General features: G+C 26.5%; 1 long non-coding RNA gene across 3 annotated transcripts in view; it reads left to right on the top strand.

Annotated features, from left to right (window-relative positions):
* LOC147802023 (uncharacterized) overlaps positions 1-16553 on the top strand; it is a 34188-nt gene extending 17635 nt beyond the window's left edge. For all 3 annotated transcript variants that reach the window (XR_015430507.1, XR_015430505.1, XR_015430506.1), the window contains exons 5-6: positions 3910-4009; positions 16273-16553. This is a non-coding gene — a long non-coding RNA (uncharacterized LOC147802023). The remainder of the gene's footprint in view (positions 1-3909; positions 4010-16272) is intronic.
* Positions 16554-18916: the final 2363 nt, after the last annotated feature.

Genomic DNA, 18916 nt, shown 5'->3' with positions numbered 1-18916 from the left:
TCTAATCTTTTCGAATTCTGAAGAAAATAAAGCCCTCTTTCTCCCTCCCTTTGCTGAGGAGGTATATGATGTGAAAGCTAGAAAAATAATTTCCCTGCCATCTATTGGAAGCTTTTGAAAACACGTCTAAAATAATAAACAGCACCCTCTTTATATGGCATTTAAAAGATTTTTTTATTTTATTATTATTTTAAATATAAATATGATGCTACATGGAAAAATATTCTTGCTATGTAAATGAAAAAGAAATATGTTGAGCATTTTGTAAGTATAATTATGATTAATATAATAAAATAATAAACAGCTTCCTCTCTATATGACATTTGAAAGATTTTATTTAAGTTTTTTTTTTAACTATTTTAAATATAAATATGATGCTACGTCAAAAAATATTTTTGCCATGTAAATGAAAAATAAATATGTTGAGCATTTTTAAAGTATAATTTTGATTTTCATTTATATTCTGTACTAAAATTTAAAATAAAATCATTTTATTGTAAATTGTCCAATATTTTGAAATTCAATTAATAAAAATTCCAAATATTTTTGTATTGTTTAAAAACGAATTTTTAAAAACAGAATTTCTTTAACAATTACTATTTTCAAATATTGCCCCAAAATTTTTTGAAAAAAATATTATTGAGTTTATTATACTAGAGTTTGTTCTAAAAATTCAAAAAATTTAAACACTATTTATGCAAAACTCTTAAAACCCTTTTTGAATCCTGTTTTTAAAAAGTAAGTAATTAAACTGAGATTTTAAGTTAAAATAAACATTAAATATTGAACATTTAAATAGATGAAAACAATTTATATAAATTAAAAATGTCCTATTTTAACATTTATTATAACATAATACTTAAATTGTAATTAAAGTTTGCAAATTAATAAAATAAAAAAGTATATTTCATAAAAAATCGTTACTTTGAACTAAAAAAATGTATGATTAAAAGGAGGATTTCAGCAATTTAAAGTACTTTTTCTGTTTATCTGTAAATATATTCATTATTTCTGAATGTCTTCATCATTTCTGAATTGCATATTAATTTTACTTTTAAAGAAGGCTTAAAGAAAGGTAATTATATATGTATATAGTTATAAATAGTTATAGTAGCTCATTTCAGGCTTCTTCCTAAAATACCGTAACACAAACAAGAACGGACCTTTAGCTTTTTCCTGCTATTATATGAAATTTTTTTAACTACATGTTTTTACCATCTATTATTAAAATAATAAATTTTTAGGAATCATGTAACATTAAAAATAAATATATCTTTTATCTAATAAAAGAAAAGTTATTTTAAAATATGTGCTTAATGCAACAAATTAAACATTTTATAATAAGCAATTAAAATAAAAACATTTTTCAATAAATTTAGGAATTGTTCTAGTTATAAGTTATAATAATTTTATTTTTAAGAGAAATAGTATTAAATTTCATCAAAAATATTTACTTCAAAACAAAGAATATAAACGAATTTAAATATTATACTTCGAGAAATGCTTTTTAGAATAAAAAATTCTTATAAATATTTATTTAAAAATTTTAAAATATTTAATTTCAAATCGAATTTTTAATCGAATTACTTTTTAAAAATATTTAATAAGCAATTCCAGAATTCATATTTAGGTTATAGCAAATTAATAAAATGCTAACTTTTTAATGTTTTATGTAAAATTTCTGCAAATTTTAAAGAATAATGAAAGTGCATTTTTTAAATCGTAATATGCTAAATATTTTATGGATTTTATTCTTCTATCTTTTTTCAAATTTTCGAGTTAGTAAAAAAATTTTATACCAACTCTACACTTTCTCATTATTAATCAATCTATTCATTGTTACTTGAAATTAATAATGGCATACAATGAAGGTCTTGTAACCAATTAATAGTAGAAGGCCAAATGACACTTTTAGTTTTCGGGCCTGTATAAGTGACGAATTATATCTCCGCCTCTTTATGCTAAAAGATAGGAGAAAAACAAAATCGATAAAATATGCTTAATATTTTATTTGTCGCTTATTTTTTTATTTATTTATTTTCTTTCTTCATCTTTTCGAATTAATGACTAATTTTTTTACCAACTCTACACTTATTCATTATTAATAAAATAATTCATTGCAACCTTACAATTAGTTTATGGTATACATATGAAGGTCCTGTAACCAATTAAGTGCAAACGGCCAAACAGCAATTTTATTTTCCGGGCCTATATAAGTGACGAGTTATACCGCCGCCTCCGATAATGCCTCTGAACCAAAGGTAACGGACCCCATTGTGTTTGCCTTTTGCCGTTGACATTCCGAAAATGCCAGCTTACGTTTGCCGTGAGGTGTGTGCTTACTGGGATTATTTATTTTCCTAATCTTATGATAATTTTTACATAATGAAATTAACTTAAATGAAATTATATTTGTTTGATATTAAAGCATGGATCTGCTTAGAGTATTTAAAAAATGTAGACAAAATGTTGGTTTATTAGAATAGTAGCATATAATAAGTTGTTGAAGATCCTGCTATGTTTTTTTAACCACTTTTGTAATAACTGTTTTTTAAAAATTCAATAATAAAAAAATTAAATGTTAATTTAGTCTAAAGTGAATTTTTTTTCCACAAATACAAAATTATTTTTAAGCTAAATAAAGTTATTTCATGGATTATATTTAGCTAAAAACAAATAATGAACTGAAATATCCGCAACTTTCATATAAATTTTTTCAAGGATTATAGCTTTTAAAGTTACTGAGTTTTAAATAAAATGTTTTAAATAAGTTATAAGTTAGTGGTAGAAAACAATTGCGTTGTAACTTACAGTAAGGCGAATTTTTTGTAATTAGTTTAACTAAGTTCCTTTGAAAAGTGGCTCAACTAATTAGACTTCTTTTTTGCAACTAAGTTTTATTGTTCTTATTTATTAAATATTGAAAACTGATTTAGAAATCAGTGGTAAAAATGGAAAATCATCTCAAGAAAGCTAAATAATTTACATTCATATTAGTGCAATTTTCAATTTAATTTAAAATTTGCATTATCATTCAATACTTTACATAAAAGTGAAAAACATTCTTATATTATAAAAGTAAACTTTTCTACTTATACATTACATTTGGATGGTTTGTTCAGTGTCTAAAATAATGTCAAAACATACCTAAATTATTTCATAAAGCTTAAATTGTATGAAGCAGTGTGACATGAATGCATAAATTACATATTAAAGATCTAAAACTTTTATTTATTCAAACTGTATTCTTGTTTTAATCATTTCTAATAATCCAATTTTTTTATGTATCATTTACTTTATATGAATGATGCTTGGTAAAAATTTATAAGAAACAATATTTTTTTAAATAAATTTTTTTGATTGAAATGTAAAGTTAATGTATAAAGTGTAAGTTAAAAACATTTTTAAATAAACTTCATAGCTTATTATAAAGATTGTATCAATGCTAAGAACAAGTTTATGTATATTATAAATAATTTAGTATGCTAATTTTATTGTAATATTATATGTGTTTTACGAAATACAGTAGGGAACCGATTATCCGGAACGGTCGGGACCATCGCTATTCCGGATAACTGATTTTTCCGGTTTTCTGAATCGCTACAAAAAGCCGTTTTTTTTATTGTTAAACCCAACTAAAAGAAAAAAAAATTTGGAAATAATCTTAAAAATAAGAAAAAACGCTGAAGTAATACACTAATGATTATTTCCGAATGATGGTAAGGTAAACATCGTTAAAAAAAAGAAAGAAAAATCGTAAAATCTTATGAGGAAAAAAATTTTTTTTTTTTAAAAATTGCGAGAAAATTTATCGAATTTCGTTCCGGTTTTTTGGTTTTCCGGTTTTCTGATTTCCGGATAACGGGTTCTGTACTGTACTAAAAAAGTGAAAATTATTTTCTACCTAAGGCCAGACGGTATTGGAACTGTGACTGTTGAAAAGAGATATTTTTGTTGATATTGAGGTACAATTAAGAATACTTCTTGAAAACCGAATTACTCATTTCAGGTAAATATATTACTCTTTTCTTTATAATTTACTCTAAATTAGCTTATTATTTAAAATCCACTCGCAAATTTGTTCTCAAAGTTTTGGTTATCCTCTTAGAGGTTGTCTCTAATGTACCCGAGTTCCCTTTTTTTTTTCTTTTTCTTCGCTCTAGACTTAATTAATAACAAACTTTTATCAGTTTATCTGAATCAGATAATATTGTTTACATTTGGTGCAGCATGGCCAATTTTTGAAGCTCTACTCTTAACTCAACTTTTTTTAAAAAAAAATTTAAAATATTGTTTAAATCTATTTATTTCGTAGTTTAGTGTGTGTAATTAAATGCTAAAGTTTTAATTTATGCATGTAATATTCATTTTAATGTTCCTTTAATTTTTCTTTCAGTGTGACTTAAAATAAACTGCCTTTTTTCTTTTTCATTTTTTAATTTTAGTTGATAAATATTCATCATTTCAGGACATTACCATTTTATTATTTAATTTTTAAGAGTTTTTTAATATTATTTTGCTTACTTAAAGTTATTTAAAAAATTAATCTTAAATAATCTTTCAAAAAATGAAAGAAAAAACCTCATTTATAGAGTGAATTACTTTTAAACTTCTGTGATTTCAGAATTTTTTATTTTATCATTTTAAAATTCCAGCTGAAGCAAGCCAGTCATGGGCAAATTGTTTTTATTTTGAAATGAGAACAGAAAAATCAGAGGTATTTATTTCATTTCAGATAAACAATAAAAGTATCTATGGAATATAATTCTGCAGAAAAATCGAAAAAATTATTTGCATTTCTGTATTTTTCAGCTATTTTATGGCTTTAACTCTTTCATTACTCTGTTTTTTAAATTTAAAATCTATAAATATGAAGATGCAAATTATAACAGTTTTGGTTTTATCTATCATTTCAATTAATGTTATTATAATGCTTTTTTAAATTTATTGTTGTGTTTTTTTTTTTTTTTTTTTTTTTTTTTGGAGAAAATAGTAACTACCTTAAGTCATGAAAAATTCTTGAAATTAGTCACGGAAAGCCATGAACTGAAAATCTAAAAGGTCGCAAATACCCTGTATAAACAAAAAATTTTTTTTAAGTGTTTTAAATTAAAATTATATTGTCTGTTTTCTATTCCTTCTTTTAAAACAGGTTTACTGTATATAAATATTATGACTTCTATTGCTTTTTTTTTTTAAATTCAGTTTATTCTACTGTTTATTATGAATAATCTTAAATAGATGAATTATTGTATATCCTGTGATTAAAGTCAATCCAATTTTTGATTACAACCTATCAAATTTCTGGTATGTCAGGTGTCAACCACTATGTAAACCAAGTATGAAAATTTCTAAAATTAGAAAATAAATAAATAAAATTGTTAAATCTCTCTGAATATGATACGTTTACCCTTAAGTAAAGATGGTGTTTGAGACCATCTCCAAAATATAAATTCAATTGTTATTGTGAAGTCTTTTTAAAAGTGTGGAAATACAAATTCTTTGGATGGGGGTTAAAATTATTTTCTGTAAGACTCAGCAAATGAAGTTTTAAATGTGAGATCCAAATAAAGACACTGTTAATGTTACTGAATTTGACAGATGATCTGAAATCTTTAAATTTGTAGCTTTATAGTATGTCTTAAAAGTTTCCATTGTGTTATATTTTTCGAAATATATTAACTTTTCTTAATCTTAATTTTTCGGAACGTATTTTAAGGAATTGTTTTTTAAAAAACCAATATATGTAAAGAAAATATGAGAGAAAATTCAGAATTAATTCTATATAACATAGTCAAAATAGTTTTTGAAAGGAGTAAAGTGATACTGAGTTATTCATACATATCTTATAGTTTATAGTGCTTGAATATTTCACATTGAATGATTGCCCAACTTTACTATAATTGGTTCACCAAGAGTTGGCACTTGGCTCCACCTACTCGGGCGCAGAGTCAATTTTATCGCAGGATAGGAGAAACATTTTCTCTGTTAAAAATGAGACAACCCTTAATGCACGCCAAATGCAAACAGTGAATTCTTTTTCACTCACTTACTTCTCTTTAGCATCTGCTGTTATACCTTTCATTACTCTGACTAATTGAATATATATTTTAAATTTAAAAACTGCTGTTTTCCCAGCAAAAAGTCTCAAAAAGGACAATCTTTTCACTCAAAAGAGAGAAATATCATCAAATTTATGAAATATTTAATGTTAAAAAAAAATATGCATAAAGATTGCGAAATAAATATTTTTCTCATACGATTACCAAATAGTAACCTTCTTAAGGTTTGTTAACATCCTTTTCCCAAAAAATAGCAAAATAGTATCATTGGAAGTCCGCATGATGGAGACAGAGCCAAGTTTCAACTCCTGTTGAATGAACTATACCGATGTATAAGCATATTTTTGTAAAATTTTTGGAATTTGAAAAGTTTACTTATGCACCAGGACATACAATAGTATTGAATAGTTCTTTCCATTGAAATATTTTATTTTTAAAAAGTGAGTTTTAACAGTTTAAATTTAGAAATATTAGTGTGTTTAGTGTATATTTTCTTATCAAAAGGCCAAAAATGTGTTTATGCATTTATCAGGTCTACTTTGATTTCATCAAGATAGAACTTTTTTTTTCAGTGCTGTTGCTGAAATTTCTTTATTTTATTTTAATGTGATTTTTGGTGAAAAATACGGAGGTTTGGTAAAATCAGGGTACCTGCATGGTCAGGAAAACCTGCAAATGTCAGGCTATTCTAAAATTAAGCTAAAAAGTCAGGATTTTTCTTACATATTCATAAAGTCAGGATTTTTCTTACATATTCATAAAGTTAGGAAAATAAAAAAAAAACTATAGTTCATTCAAAGACTGACTGGCAAAAATAAAGTTTCAAGGAAAAATTCTGTAATTCGAAATATGTAATTTCCTCATAATAACATTCCTCTTTCCCTGGTAGAACCTGTCCTGTTAGCAATTTTCCTCCTGTTTATCCAATGATAAGGGATTTTTGATAGTGTTGCTAGGTTTATTGCTCTTTATGTGAATAACTGGTTTACAGACAATAGTAGCTGAAACAACAGCAGAAAAATCAAAAAAAGATTTTTTACTGTTTTGTGATGCTGCCAAAAAAAAAAAAAGAAGAGCAAACGAGTTTCTTAGGATTTAATCCACAGCAAAAGTGATTAGATAATTTTTTTCGAAATATTTGAATGGAGAAAAAAAATGTGAAAATTTGTGGGAGGTTATAAAAATTGTTCTCATGGTAACGCAGCAGTCGAAGAAGGGTTTTCAATCAATAAAAGCTTATTGGTTGAAAACCTCAATGAAGACTCTATTATTTCACAAAGGTGTGTGTAGGATTATGTTTCATTTATAAATGGAATAAAAAATGAGACATTAGGAAAGAAAGAATAAAAACATTAATGAAAAAATGCTAGATACTGTAAAAGGGTCTAGAACAAGACATGCATTAGAAGCCGAGAAAAAAAAGGAATAAAAAAGCTGAAATTTCTAGAAAACGAATAAAAGAAAAGATAGATGATTTGAAATTAAGAAAATCTAAATTGACGAAAACTGCTGCAACAGAACTGGATGTTCTTGATTCAGAAATTGTCAAAGAACAAAATATGGTGAGAAATATCATATAACATAGGAGCCCCTGAGTTTCTCCGGAAGCTTACAGTATTACAGAAATAAATTTAGAAATACTGAAAAAAAAAAAGATATTTATGATTTTATTTTTCTCACAAGTTGCATAATTTTTCTATATGAATTTTTATTTGTATATAATTAACTTTTCTTGACTTTTTTCCCCTTTATATTTCAATATTATCTTTTAAGAGAAACGTCAGTTTTAAGTAAAATTGTGATTTTTACAAATTAACGACACTCATGCATTTGGTTCCACTTAACATTAAATAATATAATATTTCCATAATCCAACAGATTTTCTTAATCTTTTTATTTGAATAGTTTTCGTATCTAACTACAAAAACACACTAAAAGTTTAATCTAATCATGATAATTAAAAATATGTTTCACAAGTTTTCTGAAAATATAATTTGGGATATAAAGTGCTATTACGCAATTCCACTTTATAAGTGTTTATCCTATTCAATCTATGATAATTATGACTAAGTAGCATATTATTACTAATTGTAACTGCAATGTTAAAAGTTTTGTTGGAGTGGGAAACGGCAGGTCAGGAATTTTATTGTAAAAGGTCAGGAAAAACCTGCAAAAGTCAGGATATAGTTTTCTCAAAATAGTGTAGGAACCCAAAATGCTTCACAAGTATTTTTCTTAAAGCAAAAGTATGCAAATTTTTTATAAAAGAAAATATTGCTTACTTATATATTTAACAATCATTTTAATTTTTGAAGCTAATTAAGCCTGTGATAATATTCAAAGAAAACTTTATTAAATAAACTTTTCTTACTTTAAATGTACTTTTTTATAAATTATATATATATAAAAAGAACTTTCTCTTAAAATTAATAACTTTTCGCATTTAAAAATAAAGGAATAATACATAAAAATGTTGTCAATCAAATTCATCTATGCTTTATTCATTTTGTTTGCTTTTTTCAAAAATGTCCTTTTTTCTTGTTATAGCAAATTAAGGATATAATTGTGAAGAATACAGATGTTTCTATTCTAGTTAAAGCAAAATTAAATTTGCAGAATTCACAAATTTATTTGAACCAAAATGAAAGGAAAGAATAAAGAAGTGTGACAACATGCTTTAAAACTTGAGAAAGTATTCCTTTAGGCTTATCTCTCTTTCTCAAAATAGAATTGTCATTGCTTGGTAGGTTTTGCATTTGAAACCAAGCAGTTTATGTCATGTCCTACACTATGGGGATTTAAAGATTGCTAATTTGCTAAAAAACTATAAAATAAGTATAAAATAAAATGTTTTAAAAAGTATAGGATTCATCCAAAAATTTTAAGTTCATCATCACTTAATATAATCTTATAGTGTTTTTTATCTTTCTTTTAAGGGATAATTATTACTTTAAACAACTTGCTAATTATTAAACTACGTCCTAAATATAAATTTTCAACCTTCAGTCATTTCTGATCTACATGTATATTTTCTTTATAATTTGTGTTGGCGCAATTCTTTCTTTCCTCTTTTCTTTTGTTCCTTTACTCGTTGTGCTATATTTGACTTTGTGTAGAAATTGAAGCTGCAAAACAACAGCAGCAACACCTCCTGAAGAACAAGTAAACTTTAGAGTTTGCTAATTGAGCTTTAAATTTAAATTTTTCCTGTTATTCCTTTTTGTGTTGTGTTTATGTAACTGCATGTAATTTTCATTTAAAATATGTAATATGCATAGGAATTTTTTTCGAATAATAATTTGACAATTTTATGCTTATGTAGTTCTAGTCTTTTTTAACATTACAGCTAAAATGAGTCAGTTTGTTGCTTTTTATCTTTATAACAGTGAAACCTGTTAAACAAGTTTTTCATGGGAAAGGAACAGCTTTTAAATGAGTAGACCAAAGTTATAATATCTTACTCATATTGAGTTAATAAAATTTGATGTACATATTACAGACTTAAACATCCATGAAGGAAATATGTTGTCTCTTCTAAAAGAAATCAGAAAGTAGAATTTATTGTTTCTTCTTTTCCTAAGCAATATATTGTGGAAAACTGTCCAAGTTTTTAGTATCTTTCTAAACCTTTTATAACATCAAATGAACTAAGAATTTCTGTAACATTTCCTTTCTACTTATTTCTTCACGTTCTGCTCATACAATACCCCTGCTTACTTGACGAACTATTCTGATGGCTTATTCTCTCTACACTTTTCATAACACATGTTTTCCTGAATTAAGTGAAGGTCAATGAAAAAGTGACCACACATTTAAGACCACCTAAAACTTTTTCTCCCAGAATCCATAGATTTTTGCCATGCTGAATTTCATTTCTAAAAACTTAAGTCTATTTTCTTTGATTGATTTTCCATGCTTTGAAAAGAAAATTGCAATCTTCTTAACAGTTGAAAACAAAATTTTTTGAAATTATTAATTTAGCATTGTGGAAATAGAAGTCTAAATGGTAATTTAAAGCTTTTTAAAAGGGAACTTCATTAACAGGTTTCAATTTGTGTGTATAGATATATATAGGGCACAAAATTAGTGGTGACTTAAATATGACTTGGACCACTATAAAATAAATAGTCAGTGTTTCTAAACTAGCAATCAATGTTAATTGTTTTAGTATTATTTCTGTTCTTTTAGTTATTAGTCCTTTGGACTAGTGACTAAATCTTCTTAATTTCTACCCCTATATACATTAATGTTCTAATAACATGAATTTGTTGTTCACTTTTTTGATTCAATCAAGAAAATATTTTCTATAGATATTTTTGTGATTAATTAAGAGGACATCAATATTTTAACTAAATATCACAGATTTTGTTATTCCGTAAATAATATGCTTTTAAACTTCTTTTTTCTCTTTCTCATTTCTTCAGATAAAACAGATTTCTTGAATCGAAGTTAACTTAGCAATTTTTTTTTCTTAAATTTTTTTATCTTTGCCAGACATCACTTGCAATACTGAATCAGCTCTTATTTTGAGTTTGTTATGTCATTAACCTTTGGTAATATAAAGCCATTTAAGGCTCCCTTATCGTCAAACTCTACAGTCAATTAAATGTTCATTTATTTTTTTTGCATTTTTTAAAAATTTTTTGAATATTTTTTTTAAATTTTAAAATGTTGCAGTATTTTTTTTAACCAATTAACTGCTGACACCCCCTTTATTTTCATGCAAGGAATGCAAGTTTTCTCATATGTTACTTAATGTAAATATAAAGAGAATCAGTTGAAGGATTAGTAGTATAGCAGCTAATCAGTTTCAGAATTAAATCATATTTAACATCTGATTTAATATAAAACCCCTTAATGTCATTTAACAGAGAGTTTGAAATGGCTCAAAAATTTGAAGGGTTGATTTTTTACAAAGAGGAGTGTAGTTTTCTAATAATTGGTCTGAATTCTTACTTTTAGCTTGCCATTTTTATCTTACTTTACTCTCTGAAAACAGCAAACCACAGTGTAAAAGTGGGTACCATAAAAATTTATGCTAAATGAATGTCTTCATTTTTTTTTTTGTTTTTATTCTGTGGATCAGTGAGAGAGGAGAAAAAAGAACATTTTACGTAATTGTTATATTTGAAACTGGGTCACCATATGTAAGTTTGACTACTTATATTAAGTCTGATGGCTCCTGTCTTTTAGGTTTTTTAAGAAGTCAGAACAAAGTTTATGGCAGATTTTTTTCCATGACTCAAATGTTAATTCGATTTATTGAGGAACATTCTTTTGTTACCGACAAGTATGCAAGCTTAGCATTCTTTGATGAATGTACAGAGAAAATAGACTCCTTTGTTAGTGACATAAAGTTTTTAGAAATTGACGAATCTCATGTGAACGATAGAACTGTGTTTGTCGCACCTCCTGGCCTAGAGTACAGATACAAGCAATTTGGTACTCTGAAACCTCAGTTGTTTCTTAAAAGTCCAATGAAATCTGTCCTAAAGCTAATTAATTGCTCAAGCTGGCAATGGCACGGCGAAGCAAACAAGAAATCAGAAGTGCAGAAATTCTCTTTCTCCTACATTACATAAAGTGTAGAAAAAGTGAGTTCAGACAAACATAGAATAAGCCTTAAATATTCAATTACTGAGCAGAAAAATTCAAAATATGCAAATAAAATAAGTTATGAGATGATAACTTGGGATTATACAACGGAGAAGCTCTCTTCTAATAATTTCTTCGCATTGTAATATTTTGAGCATTCGGTATGGCATCCTCATAATGAAATACAAACTTTAGGTTTGCCTGAACTTTTTATTTCGCTTAAATTTTAAATAAGTACTGAAGGAGAAAAATAATTTGCAGTGAGCATTTTCATCTGCGGTATGGCATCCTCATAATGAAATATTACATTTAAATAAAAATAATTTAGATAAATTTTTTTTCTTCATATTTTCTATTTTTAATGTTCAAAAGCAGAAGAATCAAGGAGTTTATAACAATATTTGAAAATGGTTAACTGAAGGATCGTCCAGAAATAACTTTGTTAAAAAAATAATAATTAGTGTTAGTTTACATTCAAAATTATTAAAACATTTCTTTAATTAAGAACAGTTTGTTTTGATTAAGAAGCATTAAACCAAAGTACAATTTTTAATAGTTCAAGAGGTTTCCCACAAAATACAAAATACTCTTTAAAAAGACTTAGTTTTGGTTCAAGGTTTTTAAAAGTCCTTAATTTTTAGTATCCCTTAAGTTAAAAGGAATAATTTTTCTGTCTTGTCAAAATATTTGAAACAAAATATCGTTTTTGTATCACCTAGAATGAGACCGTGTATCGAGGGTTGGGCATACATGAAGGGACGTGTGTGAGAGGGCGAGGGGAAGAAATCATGTCCTTCCTTCATTAATATATTGACTCTTTCATTAATATTTTCTTCCTTTTGTTTAGAATGGTACCCCATGAAGTGAGCAGAGCAATCTGAGTAAGTAAAGAATAGTATTGGTCAAGGGTGGTAGTTTTAAGGTATTTACGTAGAGGACCCACACTGACCTTTGAAATCGACAGAGTTCCAGAAATTCAGTTCTATTGGTAGTGCTTATGTTTATAGAAATGAAGTAAAGCCCTAAGAAAAGAAGTAACAGAAAAAAAATTAAATTCAAATCCATAAGGAAAACTAAGCATATTGTTACATAAAGCTCTTTTTATGCAGATTTGTAGGAGAAGTCACTTTTTAACACTCTTGACTCCATTGTAAAGCTGTGTTACAATCTTTTTTTCCTTTCTTTTACAGTCAATATAATTAATTTTCTCATGGTTTTTAAAATTTCGATATAACTACGATGCACAACATTAGAGTCATATAATTGTGATGCACAGCATTGTATAATTATTTTTTGACCCGCTCAATTTACGTAAAATCCATGTGGCGTTTAGATAAGGCTTTTTTGGCAGTTATTGCTGTTGATTGATTTTTGAAAATTCTGATATTATAATACGGGATATTCAAATCTCAAACTTAAGTATTCACTATTTGATACATTAATCTATTACATTAATCTATCGTTTTCTCAATAAATTTTTCCACTGATATCGTTATTGGTTTCCTTATATATTTTCTAAAATCATGATATTTTTAATACCATATTATTTATTACAATGCATGAATCTCAAAACATAAATTTATTTAGCCCCTTTTTGATGCATCCATATTCACAATATTATCTATCTTCTTTCAGTTATTGCCACGATCTTAAATTTTTTAATTTTTTTATGTTCTAACGGCTTGTAAAGTGTATAAAAAAAGGAATATGTAAATTTTTTCAATATATATAATCTTTTATGTGTTGATGAGAAAAATTTATTAGCATCTGCAGTTTATTTTTCATCTTTATTTTATTTTTAGAAAGCAAACAAGCAAATGGGAGAAATCTATGAGAAACTCCTTTATAAAACATCTCTAAATCAGTTTCTAATAAAAATTATAAAATCTCTCAATTCATAAAATTGAGAGAATCTTGCAAGCAAAAAAAATTTACGAATTTGTTTTCAGTTCCTTGATTGCCTATGCAGGGATTTATTCCATATTTTTAATATCATTGTATAAAATTCAAGTTTGTGACGAATATATTAATTTTGAAGTTTAAAACTTTATTCTTTTACTGATAAAAACGTTTATCAGAAAGATGACTACAGTAGTGACTACAAACCACTTTTGAAATGGAGTGACTACTTTTAGGAGATAAGCTTTGTTGGAGAACTTAGATAACACCTGTGTTTAAAATTATTTTGAATAAAAAATTGACTTATTTTAGCAAGAGAAATTATTTTATATGAGCCAGTTTCATACAAAACATTTTTTACTCATTTACTTAATTCTTTTTACTTAATTCTTTACTAAACTAACGTTAAAATTGGTTGTCAAGAATCACTACAATTTACTTCATTTTCTATTGCACTACTAGCTATACAAACTATAAAAAAAAAGTAGGGACTACTGATGTTTTGCTACTTGTAAAGTGGTTTAGTATAGGTGTAAAAATTTGAATTTTAGCTTATTTATGTTCAACTGTATATAGTCTTTAATTTTTTTAAGCTTATTATTCCTTACATTGTTAAAGTATTAAAGAAAAATTAAAGTAATCTTATTTCTTTACTAAACTTACATTAAAAGTAGTTGTCAGGAATCACTACAATTTAATTTCTTTTATATTGCACTACTCACTGTACAAACTATGAAAAAAAAAGTAGGGACTACAGTTGTTTTGCTACTTGTAAAGTGGTTTAGTATAGGTGCAAAAATCTGAATTTTAGCTTACTTACGTTCAACTGTATAGAGTTGTTTTTTTTTTCCCTTTATTTTTTTTTAAACTTATAGTATAGATACAAAAATTTGAATTTCAGCTGATTATCATTCAACAGTATATAGTCTTTATTTGTTTTAAACTTATTATTTTTTAAGTTAAAGTGTGAATTATTTTTAAATTTATTATATGCAAATATTAACTCTCAATGTAACTTTGTAACCCAGTAACCTATCAACACTTAGACATAACTTAAAATTGTAACAATGAGAACTATCTTCCTTTAGTTTTTACTTCTTTTACTAGACTGTAACTATGTGATTCAAAAATTCATTTTTCAAAACCCATTATAACTATAATACTTGAGTGAACACCTGAATGCTGGAAGATTGAGTTGAGAGAATTAGTTCAACCTCATGACAAGTTAAACATGCATGGAGGAAGTGGGCCAATTTTTTATTGTTAATAAAAGCTTTTTGGTCGACTAGCAAAGCACGAGAGCGATTGCCTAATTGTGGATGTGTGCTCCAATGTTCTGTAACTGCGTCAACATGCCTTCAGATATTAACACCCTTTTCAACTCCTTTTGTATGTTTTGATTTTTTAATTGACGAATGCACCAAATCCCAAAGTATGAGTTGGAGTAGCGCTTCCACCCAAAAGTGTAGTGAAACTACTCTGACGGTGTCGCAAGTAGTCCTGGAAGATGTTGGATGAGCCAGGTTTAATAAATCGTGGGCATTTTTTATTTTATATATATATAATTGTATGTGTGCATGCTTATAATACTTTCCTGGTTATTAAAAATTTTCTCTTAAAATGTATACTTCCATGTTAAATGATCCTCTTTCACTCTGTAATTCAAGTTGATTCAAACTAATACATACATGCAATCCTTAGTTAGATTTACAATTTGAAAAGTTGTGTTTTTAACTATATACTCAACCATCAGTTGAAATCTTAACAAGATATCTTGATTGCAATTCAAGATATCTTGTTATCTAATTGAAGCAACTTGTTCTCGTCTGTCTTTTGCCGAGAAAAAAATATTTAACATTTCTATGAATGAATGTTACTGCTTATATATAATGTGATATATTTAACATTACTGCTTTGTAATAATGTTTATTATGCTTTTTAATAACGAGTAGTGAAACTTCTCTGAAGGTGTCGGAAGTTTAATAATTTGTAGGTATTTTTCTTATATATGTAATTGTATGTGTGCATGCTTATAACACTTTTCTGGTAATTGAAAATGTTCTCTTAAAATGTATACTTTTGTGTTAAATGTCCCTCTTTCACTCTGTTACTCAAGTTGATTCAAAGTAATGTTTTCAATCATTTTTAGATTTACAATTTAAAAAGCTGTGCTTTTAGTTATATACTTAGCCATCGATTGAAATTTTCACAAGGTATCTTGAGTGCAATACTAATTTGAAGCAACTTGTTCTCTTCTAGCTTTTACCTCGATAATATAAGGAATTATTCTTTAAATATTTAATATAATTTGTTTTTAATAAAAAATTGTTTTTAGTATTTACATTACTGTTTGTTCTACTGATGATTTACATTTGTCCCGGAGAATAATCTCACAGCATTGTCTGCTTAAAGCTTTTCTGTGAGATATGTTTACCAGGACTTCAAGTTTCTACTATGATTTATGCAGATACTCCTTCGCTTTGAAGAATATCTCTGTGCCATAACAAGTCAAAATTTAGTCATTAATTTTGTTATATGTATTAGATATAATTGTAAATTTTTTAAATTCATAAAAATAATTAAGCTCTTTATTATTTGGCATAGTTGTCAGATATTAATATAATTTATGTCTTAGATTAGATTCTGACCCACTGCAGAACTTTAAGGTAACATGATTTCAATTTTTTTTATCAAGAAAAATGCTTCTATTTTACAGCTGAATAAGCAGACAAGACTTTTAGCTGCTCCTTTTCTCAGGATGTTGCCACTAGTAGCTGTCATAAACCTTATGTGATTGCACCATCATAGAGTCAAGCTGTCTACCAATACTCTTTGTCTATTGTATAAGAACGAAAAAAAATAGACATGCTTCAAATTTTCTGATCCAAGTTTATGATTTTTTTTGTGTCCTATTTTGTCCTTTTTACATATATGCTGTACTCTTACTTACCACTAAAAATAATTAAAAAGGTAAAAATAAAAATTATCAAAAGAAAATGTATCTCATTTATTTATTATTTCTTGAAGATACATATTCTGCTATTTTATAGAATATATATCCAAGGTACTTAATTCATTTTATATACAAGCTTACTACTATTTCACTGCAAGTGTTTCAGTTTAAATAAATTTCAATTTAGAATTTAATGCTACTGTATTCAATTAAAAACTTCTTAAATTTAGAAAATATGTCCAATAGTACGTTAGTAGAAGTCATTTGATTGAAATACTGATAAGTATTGAACAATAGAAGCTAGCACTTGACTTGAAGAAAAGCCACAGTTTTGGGAAACTAACTATTATTGAAGAACGCAAGAATTTTGTGTCACTTTGATGATTGTTCTCTCTCTAAAAATTAAATATTGTGCCCTCTTTCCCTGCCTAAGACCTGTTTTTATCCTTCCCCTCGGCAACGACGTGTTATATATATATATACGTATATATAAAATAATGCATCAACGTGACACATAAAAAAAAGCAAGATACTAAAAGAAAGAGACAGAACAGATTTAAAAAGACATATTGTTAGCTCAAAAGGCATAATATAAAATTTATCATGTAATTTAGTCAATTGAGTATAAAAATATTATACAATTTTATAAACTTTAAATACAATATTCTGTTAATCTTTAAAGACATTCTAATTTATAAAATTTGAAACGCAAGAAAGGTTTTTTTTTTTAAAGTAGCTGACTCAGTTTTAACTGTTAGTCTTTAAGATGACTTTGAATGCTGTGCAAGACATTCCAAAGATTAATATTTTTCAGAAATATTATTTCAATGCCCACCACTTTTGGCAACATATGGCACGTGACAGGCACTATTGTTTATTTCTGTTTTGTGGGTCCCATTAAGGTGGATCAACGTCACCCTTAAAAGGACAGATAGATTACACCAATGCACTAAGCGGGATTCGAACCCAGAACCTTCCAGGTACAAGACCAATTACAGCATGGTCAGCACTTTAAAAAACATAAAACATCATATTTGAATTGATTGTATTAATTTATTAACACAGAAACTGTTCTACACGAACAGTTTCTGTGTTAATAAATTCGATTAAAAACACAGTGTGTTAATAAAATCAATAAAAAACACAACAGTATTTATTTCAAATCAATGCTTGAAATTGGTTAGGATCAGTGACTTTGATTTTGTCCCAATATGAAATTTAAACATAAAATGCCAATTCTATACATGTAATTATATTCTTCTCAACAAAAATTACAAATTCAATAGTATAAAAATCTTAATTTCTGTCTTAAATTAATTCTAATAAAAAAAAAAGTTGTGTTACCTGCCATAGTACACAGGAAAAAAACGAAACTTGATTTGCAGCATTTTTGAAAACGATGTACAAAAACAGTTCCTTTTTTTAAGTTAACTTTTATTGAGTACACACTTAAGTACATTATTATTGATCAAAATGATTCAGAAATTAAGCATTCAATGTACCTTTTATTCCCATTTAAAGTATAATTGATTTATTCTAAGAAAAAAGAATACTTTCCACTTTATTAAAAAAAACAAAGCATTATTAATTCAGGTTATAAAGTAGCAGTAAAGCATAAGCAAACACAACTAATTCATATAATGAGTATTAAACGGTTCAACTCTATTTAAGTTGATTTGAAATGAGGTCAGGAATCTCCAAAGACAGTATTTGGCCGCTTTTAATCAAATAGTAAAGGAATAGAATATATATGCCCTTTTAACACAAAAAAGACAGTCTTACAGTAACAATATTTTACGAAATCAGACACAAAAATTCACTTTCTCTGAGTAAACCGGCTTTTTTTTTTAGTGATGTAGATGTCTGACCCCCAAGATATTGGGGCAACCGGAACTCTGGAGATAAGGTTCCAATAGTTTGGACAGAAGAGAATTCCAAAATTTGAATCCCTTCATGTGAATTTTTTTTTTACTACTTTTTAAACGAATTGAAAGATTTTTGTTCACAATTGTAAAATTCGCTTATTTAAATTTAATTCCACTCAAAATATATCTTTTAGTAAATGATCATTGTCTTTTTATTTAACATAAGTCTTAAAATTTTTGAATTGTATAGTAGAAAATTTTTTTACATCATTTTAAGGAATGCAATTTTAAGTAGCAAAATTTCAGTGAAATCGGTCAATTAGTGAAAATTTAAATTTTGAAAACAATTTCTACCTTGCAGTTCAATTTTTCGACTATTATTAAATAAAACAATGAGCATTTACAATAAGTTATATTTTGCATAGAATTTTCTTTTGGATAAACGAATTTTATAACTGAGAGCAAAAATGTTTCAAATTCTTTTTATAATTTTTCGAGATATTGTGAAATACACAAAAAGTAAAATTAACATTAATTGTTCT

The sequence above is a fragment of the Parasteatoda tepidariorum genome, chromosome 11, assembly GCF_982258835.1.
Source record: "Parasteatoda tepidariorum strain Cologne lab strain chromosome 11, Ptep-v5.0, whole genome shotgun sequence".
NCBI lineage: Eukaryota > Metazoa > Arthropoda > Arachnida > Araneae > Theridiidae > Parasteatoda > Parasteatoda tepidariorum.
This window is presented reverse-complemented; position numbering and strand designations above follow the sequence as displayed.